The sequence below is a fragment of the Salmo trutta genome, chromosome 9, assembly GCF_901001165.1.
Source record: "Salmo trutta chromosome 9, fSalTru1.1, whole genome shotgun sequence".
NCBI lineage: Eukaryota > Metazoa > Chordata > Actinopteri > Salmoniformes > Salmonidae > Salmo > Salmo trutta.
Genome location: NC_042965.1, coordinates 42527621 through 42538556, shown reverse-complemented (window position 1 = coordinate 42538556; position 10936 = coordinate 42527621).

The window sequence follows — 10936 nt, the reverse complement described above, 5'->3', positions numbered from 1 at the left end:
ACCAACATTTTAACGCAACATGCAACAATTTCAAAGATTTTACTGAGTTACAGTTCATATAAGGTAACCAGTCAATTTAAATAAATTCATTAGGCGCTAATCTTTGGATTTCACATGACTGGGAATACAGATGTGCAGCTGTTGGTCACAGATACCTTTAAAACAAGTAGGAGCATGGGTCAGAAAACCAGTCAGTATCTGGTGTGACCACCATTTGTCTCATGCAGCACGACACATCTCCTTCACATAGAGTTGATCAGGCTGTTGATTGTGGTCTGTGGAATGTGGTCTGTTGATTGTGGTCTGTGGAACTTCTCTTCGATGGCTGGAGGGAACTGGAACACACTGTCATACACATCAATCCAGAGCATCCCAAACATGCTCAGTGGTTGAAATGTCTGGTGAGTTTACAGGCTAGGGAAGAACTGGGACATTTTCAACTTCCTGCTTTCAGCTTCCATGCATTATCATGCTGAAACATGAGGTGATGGAGACGGATGAATGGCACAACAATGGACCTCAGGATCTCATCATGTTATCTCTGTGCATTCAAATTGCCATTGATAAAATGTTCATTGTCTGTAGCTTATGCCTAATCATGCCATAGCCCCATCGCCACCATGGGGCACTCTGTTCACAACGTTCATATCAGCAAACCGCTCACCCACACAATCCATACACACTGTCTACCGTCTGCCCGGTAGTTGAAACCAGGATTCATCCATGAAGAGCACACTTCTCCAGTGTGCCAGCGGCCATCAAAGGTGAGCATTTACCCACTGATGTCGGTTACGATGCCTAACTGCAGTCAGGACAAGACCCTGGTGAGGAACGACGAACACGCAGATGAGCTTCCCTGAGAAGGTTTCTGAGTGTGAAGAAATTATTTGGTTGTACAAACCCACAGTTTCATCAGCTGTCTGGGTGGCTGGTCTGAGATTATCCCGCAGGTGAAGAAGCTGGATGTGGAGGTCCTGGGCTGGTGTCCTGGGCTGGGCTGGGGTCCTGGGCAGGTGTCCTGGGCTGGTGTCCTGGGCTGGGGTCCTGGGCTGGGGTCCTGGGCTGAGGTCCTGGGCTGGGGTCCTGGGCTGGGGTCCTGGGCTGGGGTCCTGGGCTGGTGTCCTGGGCTGAGGTCCTGGGCTGGTGTCCTGGGCTGGTGTCCTGGGCTGGGCTGGGGTCCTGGGCTGGGGTCCTGGGCTGGGGTCCTGGGCTGAGGTCCTGGGTTGGGGTCCTGGGCTGGGGTCCTGGGCTGGTGTCCTGGGCTGGGGTCCTGGGCTGGGGTCCTGGGCTGGGGTCCTGGGCTGGGCTGGGGTCCTGGGCTGAGGTCCTGGGCTGGGCTGAGGTCCTGGGCTGGGGTCCTGGGCTGAGGTCCTGGGCTGAGGTCCTGGGCTGAGGTCCTGGGCTGGGCTGGTGTCCTGGGCTGGGCTGGTGTCCTGGGCTGGGGTCCTGGGCTGAGGTCCTGGGCTGGGGTCCTGGGCTGGGGTCCTGGGCTGGTGTCCTGGGCTGGTGTCCTGGGCTGGGGTCCTGGGCTGGTGTGGTTTGTGTTGTGGCATTGAGTTGTGTGACAAAACTGCACATTTTAGAGTGGCCTTTTATTGTCCCCAGCACAAGGTGCACCTGTGTAATGATCATGCTGTTTAATCAGATTCTTGATATGCCACACCTGTCAAGTGGGTGGATTATCTTGGCAAAAGAGATAAATGCTCACTAACAGGGATGTAAAACAAATTTGTACACAACATTGGAGAGAAATAAGCTGTTTGTGTGTATGGAACATTTCTGGGATCTTTTATTTCAGCTCATGAAACATGGGACCAACACTTTACTGAACAAAAATATAAACGCAACATGTAAAGTGTTGGGCCGATGTCAACGTTGTGAACAGAGTGCCCCATGGTGGCGGTGGGGTTATGGTATGGGCAGGCATAAACTACGGACAACAGACACAATCACATTTTATCGATGGCAATTTGAATGCACAGAAATACCGCGATGAGATTCTGAGGCCCATTTTTTTTTAAGGCATCTTTTTTTAAGGCATTCCCAGATGCGTATTTGTATTCCCAGTCATGTGAAATCCATAGATTAGGGCCGAGTTAATTGATTTCAAATGACTGATTTCCTCATATGAACTGTAACTCAGTAAAATCATTTAAATTGTTGCATGTTGCATTTATATTTTTGTTCAGTATAATTATAGTCCTATATTATTCGAACATGTCATTACAATGATGATGATAACAAAACGTAATTAATTTAACTGTTGAAAGCGAGGAAGTAATGAAGTAACAGAAAGAGGAGGGAGGCTAATACGAACATTGTACAACATTAGCGGAAATACTATGAAAGGTGGGCCTATATATATATATATGCGTCAACCTACTATTTCTAAAGATGCCAATTAGGCCCTAGTATATTTCTAAATTAAAATTAAATTCACTAGCCTATACTTGTAACTTTTTAGGCTGCATGTCCTGCAACAGCAATCGAATGTTCTCTCCCAACTTCATGGTTTGAACGAGGTGCGTAATTTCAGTTGTATAACACAGTATAATATAATACAGTACAGTATTACAGTTCACACTACAAAAAGATTAACCTACTAGAGACTGGTTTCATTTATTTACCCAAGAGAGCATATAGCTAGCTACATCTATGGGCTTTTAGGTTTTTCTGTTGTGCGTAATGTTCAGTATTCTATATCATGTGCTTGTATTCGATAACGGCACAATCATTTGGGCGTTTTGGGGCTTGGGCTCATAATATGCATTTAATTGTAGGCTAGGGCTCATAACATGTATTTAATGTAGGCTCATCGGGCTCAGGTAGGATGGAGTATGAGTTTTCATGCTGAACAAAGCTCTAATCAAATCTAGACATATTAATATGCTTCATATTCTTTAGAATCCGTCCAACTCATTCCAAGGAGGGCCGAGTGTCTGCAGGTTTTCCCTCCTTCCTTGTACTTGATTGATGAATTAAGGTCACTAATTAGTAAAGAACACCCCTCACCTGGTTGTCTGTGTCTTAATTGAAATGAAAAAACAAAAAAATAACACTCAACTAGGCCCTCCATGGAATGAGTTGGACACCCCTGTTTTAGAACTTCCGGTTTGGGGCGCAAAATACCTGGTTACCCAGAAAAAAAGTGATTTATTCTCTGGATGGAACATTTGTAAAATACCGGGAAAATATTCAGCCCAAGGTTAGATGGATTACTGGGCACATCAACAGGACTTCTGTTTAGTTTTTATTTTTCTGAACTTTTACTTTTCCATTATTAGAAGCATTCCTGTTGTCATACAGTACATGTATGTAAAGTGAGTTCAAACCAAAAGGCTGTAAAATGCAACCGTTGAGTTTTGTGATTGTAAAGCTTTGATGTTACTGTCACGTTGGCGTGAAGGGTTGGAGACAGGCGCAGGAATGCGTAACATTTTTTTTTTTATTAAGCCCAAATTACAGTGTGCCGTGTAAAGGCACTGGGACGAAGACCAAACGAACACTTTTACAAAACAAAAGGGTTGAAACCCAAAACAAAAGAGCGAGGAGTAGGGCACGAAATCCAAAACACACAGCACAGGTACTCACACGCACCAACGGACATTGAAACAATAATCAACAGGACACTGGTAAACCAAGGACACACTTATACAATTACTAATCACTGGGAATAGGGGCCAGGTGTGCGTAATGAAAGTTCCGGAGGGATCCCCCCCCCCCCTCGCAGTAGCACAACGACACCGGCCTCGAGGACGATCACAGGAATGCTGTGCGGGGTCGATCGGGACCCGATGCAGCTGCCAAAGAAGCGGCGGCGCAGGACGGACCAGTCGCAGCGTCGTCGGACGGGCCATTCCCGCTGTCTCTCTTAATGGTCGTTTATTCTGTCACGTTGGTATGAAGAGATTCGGGAGACAGACGCAGGAATGCGTAATATTTTTTTTTTATTGTACCCAAATTACGGTTTGCCGTGTAAAGGCACAGGGACTAAGACCAAACAAACACTATACAAAACACAGGGTTGAACCCCAAACAAAAGAGCAAGGAGTACCTCGAATAAATAACACTAGCACACAATGATTATCACACGGGACGAGACCCATAATCATCTGTGTAATCCACAAGGGCACGAAAGACCAAAACACACAGCACAGGTACTCACACACACACCAACGGACATTGTAACAATAATGGAACAGCCCCAATGGAAACCAAAGGGCACACTTATACAAGTACTAGTTAGTGGGAATAGGTGTGCGTAATGAAAGTTCCGGAGGGATCCGTGACAGTTACAATGGTTGGGGTTGGAAATGCTTACGAAGTGGGTCATGTTCTTTCCCCCTTGTGAAGGTATTGTTCTCCTTCTGTGATAAAAATCCAATTGAACTCCTATGGCAGATTCTGGAGCGACGCCCGAGACAGTGTTTTCACCAACAAAACACCAAATGATGTCTCTATGAGATTGTTCATGCCTAAACCAAGTTCACTCAAGGTTTTTTTTTGGTTTTCCCTTTCTCAAAAGTGATCTGAAATCCATGTCCCACGATCACTGTTAAGGAAAATATCAGACAAACTTCCGTTTTGGGGTGAACTATCCCTTTAACCGGCCAACTAAAAACACAAAGTGACTAGTTGATCTCCAGGTCCATGAACAGCTGGGGGGGATCAAGTAGTAAACTGTCCATCAGAACTATCCTATATTTTAGCAGCCGGCTGTCACTAGAGAAAAATCCCCTGTCATGACCCTGCGGCCTGAGGAATTCCTCCCTGGAGGACAGTTCCATGGGGATAAAGATGCCTAGAAGGGTCGTGTTTTTGAGAAGGCTCAAGCCATAGGTGTATCGGATGGCATAAAGGCAGACAGCCGCGGTCCGTGTAGGCTAGAAGGAAAACAGTGAGGAGGAGGAGGAGGGGGTTGGATAGTTTTGAAGATTGGTTGGGTTCGTAACCCGGGTCTTCTGGATGCCATAACACTGTGTTAGCCCTCTGGGCTAAATCTTAGGCATCGACACAACATATGACGAATCCCACTGGGCGCAGACGTCAATTCAACATCTATTCAACTTTGGTTCAATGTAATTGAATTGAAATGACGTGGAAACAACGTTGATTGTGTTGTATTCATATGAAACATTATCATCATCATCCTCATTCAAAGGAATTGTAACATCTGATTATTCAAAGTGTGCAGTCTCTGTTATACGTTTTGTGTGTTTTATGTTTTATAATGGTCATGAGATCAAGTCCCAAAGAGAGTTTTTCTATAGTTTTTTTTTTTATCTATGAAATATAAACATTTAATATAGAATTTGACTAAAGGTAAATCTATTGCTTGCTACAGTATGTGTATGTACATAGATATATTTTGCTATCAGTCAGTTACGAAACAAGGGAAATATACGTAACTGCCAAAATAAAGGAAACACCAACATAAAGTGTCTTAAATAAAAGCTTTAATGCATAGATTCTACAAGTGTCTGGAACTCTATTGGAGGGACGAGAAATTACATCATTTGGTGTTTTGTTGGTGAAAACACTGTCTCGGGCGTCGCATCCAGAATCTGCCATAGGAGTTCAATTGGATTGAGACGTGATTAATGAGATCGTCGTGGCATATGGTTTACATCGTTTTCATGCTCATCAAACCATTCAGTGATCACTTCTGCCCTGTGGATGGAGACAATGTCATCCTAGCCATGGTAGCCAAAATAATGGCCTGCCCGGCATTTTTACACATGACCCTAAGCATGATGGGACATTAATTGCTTAATTAAGTCAGGAACCACACCTGTGTGGAAGTACCTGCTTTCGATATTCTTTGTATCCCTCATTTACTCATGTGTTTCCATAATTTTGGCAGTTACGTGTACCTGTACATTGAGAGTCAATATACAGTATTATCACACTTACGGAAAAATGTCTAAGTAAAGCGTTATTTTTATCATGTTAAATTATGCAAATATATTTGTACCTGATATTTGTTTTATAAGATGTATTGTACTGTATTGAAGTGTGTGTGAGTGCGAAAAAAATTAGGCATCTCTATTAGGAAGTCGTCAGATTTCAGGAAACATCATATATGTATCCCTGCGGTGAGTCCCAAAGAGTTGAATGTGTCGTTCAGAATGATGATTCAAATAAACATGTTAAAATCCTTTACAAATGAATGCTTTTTTTTCTTATGTAGGTAATTACTGGCAAACTATCAAGCAGAAGACAGCTGTGGCTTGAAATACAGTACGGTATCATACAGTACTGCCAATGAAATCAACTTCTCCAGCTGGAGTATAGAGAAACTTCTCTGCTTTGAGCGATGCTCAGCTTCTAGCACTGAGCTATGGGATTGTGGGATTCTTAGCCTCCCAGAACTGGATCAGTATCCCCAGTGCAACTGTCCATCATGGTTCTAACCCCCCGTGCCTCATTGTGAGACAGGAAGCAGTTTGTCTAACACTAACGAGGGCGTCCAATCAACACCGACACCACAGCTGGCCTCGGCCATTCCCCTGCAGGGCTCTTCGGGGTGGGCATCCGGGACAGCATCCGGACAGGTGTCATCAGGTCGTTGAAAACATGCCTTATTATCCAATCACAAATGTCCAAACTGGACCACCGGAGAGTGATGGGTTTAAAAGTGAGAGAAAAAAAAAATGACGATCGATGTTGAAGTATTATTTTTTCTTGTTCTTCTGAGAATCTTCTGAGAATCCCCAATCTGTCTCTCCTCTCTCCCAGCTAACTTAATCAGTGAAGCAGTGATAATCTATTCTGAGTGGTATGCATGTTTCATCATCTAGTTCTCCGTTCAACAGAGGATTCTAATTAAGTTCAACACCATAACACACACACACACACACATGCACACCCCACACACACACACACACACACACACACACACATGCACACCCCACACACAAGCACCGCCGGCAACATTCACCGAGAACAATACGGAGGCTAAACAAGATGATTTATGTCACATTTTGTCTTTCTTATGAGACACGTTAATTTGAGGCATTTTAAATTCCTTTAAAAGAAGAAAACACAGGGAATTGATGTTCCACTGAGAAGCCTCTGTCAGACGCACACAATTATAGTCAGCCAGGAGCAGCTACTGCATACCAAGACCACAAGCTTCTCTTCTGCTCTGAATAACACAACACAACTATCATGTGATTTACTCTGAAGACCGTCTGCTGGGAACCATCTCTATGTTATGGGATAGATGATGTTATAAGCATCAATTGAGGAATTGGGATTTTTTTTTCTGGGAAGACTTTGCAAAAGCAAAATTGAGTTTTGTTTGATATGAAACTTTCCATATCTCAGAGAGAACATATTTGCGAATTTAGTGTTCGCAAATTCACCTCAGCTCTGATGTGAAGAAATTACATAATTGAACAGGTCATTTCATAAGAAGAAGAGTTGCCATCTGTCAACAGTAAAGTCTCAAAAGCGGTACAGTGAATTCTAATCTCTGTGAGGTAGAATATGTCAACAGTAAAGTCTTAGAAGCGGTACAGTGAATTCTAATCTCTGTGAGGTAGAATATGTCAACAGTAAAGTCTTAGAAGCGGTACAGTGAATTCTAATCTCTGTGAGGTAGAATATGTCAACAGTAAAGTCTTAGAAGCAGTACAGTGAATTCTAATCTCTGTGAGGTAGAATATGTTAACAGTAAAGTCTTAGAAGCAGTACAGTGAATTCTAATCTCTGTGAGGTAGAATATGTCAACAGCTGAACAAGAACAACAGAAGTTACACATCCATAATGCATGCTTGTTGTGAATAATAAAACATTTATTTATGTCGAGGTTAGAAAATATGAGGTTAGCTCAAAAGAGAAAAAGGCTAAGTTTGCGTGACTGGCTTTGTTTTCAGAGTTGATCTTGAAGGAGCTAGCCATACTCACTCCTGAACTGAGGAGAAGTTATACTCTCTGTACACAACCTGTGTCTGAAATGAACTCTATTGTTAGTCTAATTCTATTCTTGTTGTTTTTCTTTCCCGATGCATGAAAACAAATAATTTTTGTTTCCACTCAAGTACTTTTGTTTGACTGGGCCTGTCTGGATCCAGATGGGTGGAGTTTGCACTTTTGGGACTATTCCATTACTTCTATTGAGATAGGTAAGCTCCATCAAATGCAACTGAAGTATTTGAAAGAAAACCAACGCTATTTAAACCCAGTTAGTTGATGATGTTGAAATGTGAACGGCTGTCAACTGAGGGCACACTAATAACACATTCAGTTTCCCTGAACGTCACAGATAGTTCAGCCATCAAAAACATTCAAAGTCATATAGCGTGTGGGAAAATTGAACAAAATGACATTGGAAAAATGACAAACATAGCCAAGAGTCACACAGTGCTGTACCAATGGACATCAACTTGAAAGAAGGGTGAGAAAGACAACATTCCCATCAAACATTCATTCTATAGTTTACAGTCAATGAAGTTGAGAGAATCATTAATTATTGCCAAGTTTGAAAAATAAATGACTGCATTTACTTGGATAAATGGTTTTGACATATGGCAGCTTTTGGCTATATGCTTCATCTATAAACTCTACCGTGCTTTAATATCAGAGACCCTATGCTTCACTCACATGGCATCTCCTGCTTCTGTGTGAATCAATAGGGACCTCTAGTGGTGAGTGTAAATTACATACAGCACATATCACCCATCGAAGATCTCTGTGCCTTTAAAGAACATTCCAGAACGTGTTGGAAATATTCTGGTATTTAGTACAGTATCTCCTTCTTAATGAGATATTTTTATTGATATAAGTTAGAATCATAGAAAATAAAGGAAAGCCGCACACTCTAAGAGCTCAGATGCAAAAATTTTAATAACCAACGTTTCGACAGCTAAGCTGTCTTCATCAGGGTATCATCACAAACACTGAGAGATGAGTCATTTATATAGTGTCAAGAGACACACAGGTGTTTGTAATCATGGCCAAGTATGGCCTAATATCATTGGTTAACTGAAATATTAAAATATATTTATACACTGATCTTTACAGGAAACCTACTGATCGTAACAGTTTGTTGAGGGCTGACAGTTGTCACCCACTTCCCTTGAAAAATAGTTTGCCCTACAGCCAATTCTGTCGAATCAAAAGAATTTGCATTAAACAATCAGATTTCGACAGAAATATGGCTGAGACTCAGGATAAGTTCAAGGAGAGGGGGTACAACAATGATCAGATTAATATTGCCATTGAGAAAATTCAAAACAAAACGAGACATGACCTTTTTCAAGGTCAGTCTCGCAAAAAGACGCATTCATGCGTTCTTACTACCCGCTATTCAAAGTGCTCTGAACAAATTAAAGGAATCGTTCACAAACATTGGCACATTCTGAAATATGATGATAGTCTTGGTAATGTGTTTTCTGATCTTCCCCTGGTCGTATTCTCGCGGGGCAGAAATCTCAGAGACCAATTGGTACACTCTGATTTACCAGCCCAAGATATTCCTGAACAACGCCTATTTGCGCCCATACTGGATGGAAATTACAAGTGTAATGGCTGTGCTCAATGCAATGGCACTTACAAATGTAGATCCTTCAAACACCCCCAAACAGGGAAATCTATCCCAATTAAAGGTGTTATTACGTGTTCCACTAAGTCAGTTATTTACCTTATAACTTGTCCCTGTGGTAAAAATTATGTGGGTAAAACAAAGCGTGAATTAAAAGTACGTATCTCAGAGCACCGTAGCACCATTAGGTGCAAAAACCTGACTTACCCAGTTGCGGCCCACTTTTTGGAGGCAGGCCATTCGATTTCGTCTCTGCGTTATATTGGCATCGAACATGTCACCCTCCCGAGGAGAGGGGGTGACCTTGATAATTTATTGTTAAAACGAGAGGCTGCCTGGATCTTTAATTTAAAGACACTTGCTCCCTTCGGTCTCAACATAGACTTTGATCTGAAGCCATTCTTGTGATTATTGTGATTTTGCCATTGTAATTGTTTGTTAGATACTTTTTAGACTACAAATGCTATGATCATATGTTATCCATTTGTTTGTCTTTTTGTATGTTCCTTGTATACCATTTTTTTAATATTTCAGTTAACCAATGATATTAGGCCACACTTGGCCATGATTACAAACACCTGTGTGTCTCTTGACACTATATAAATGACTCATCTCTCAGTGTTTGTGATGATACCCTGATGAAGACAGCTTAGCTGTCGAAACGTTGGTTATTAAAATTTTTGCATCTGAGCTCTTAGAGTGTGCGGCTTTCCTTTATTTTCTAGTGTTCTGCTCCGCTAGCCAGCACCTCGCCTTTATAGGTGTGCGTTTCTTTTTTCTAGATAAGTTAGAATCATGTCATAAAATGCAAGTACAGCACACCTGCAGCACATCGTTTGCTGTATCAAATACAGGGAAATACAGAGAGACAAGTGGTGTTCGACTTGTATCATTCATAATCTCCTCCACAGAGGTTCTCCAGACACTTTTCATATTCCCCATGGCTATCAGACTTCCCCATGGCTATCAGACTTCTCCATGGCTATCAGACTTCCACATACATTTTTTTTTTTAAACTAGGCAAATCAGTTAAGACCAAATTCTTATTTACAATGATGGCCTACTGGGGAACAGTGGGTTAACTGCCTTGTTCAGGGGCAGAACAACAGTTTTTTACCTTATAAGCTCAGGGATTCGATATAGCAACCTTTCGGTTACTAGTCCAATGCTCTAATCACTAGGTTACCTGCCACCCCATGGCTATCATACTTCCCCATGGCTATCAGACTTCCCCATGGCTATCAGACTTGTGGCTATCAGACTTGTGGCTATCAGACTTGTGGCTATCAGACTTGTGGCTATTAGTCTAGAGAGATAGATAAAAACAGAACAGAACAGTCGTCACGCAAAATCAAACACAGCACTGATTTACAATGATTCCCTACTACT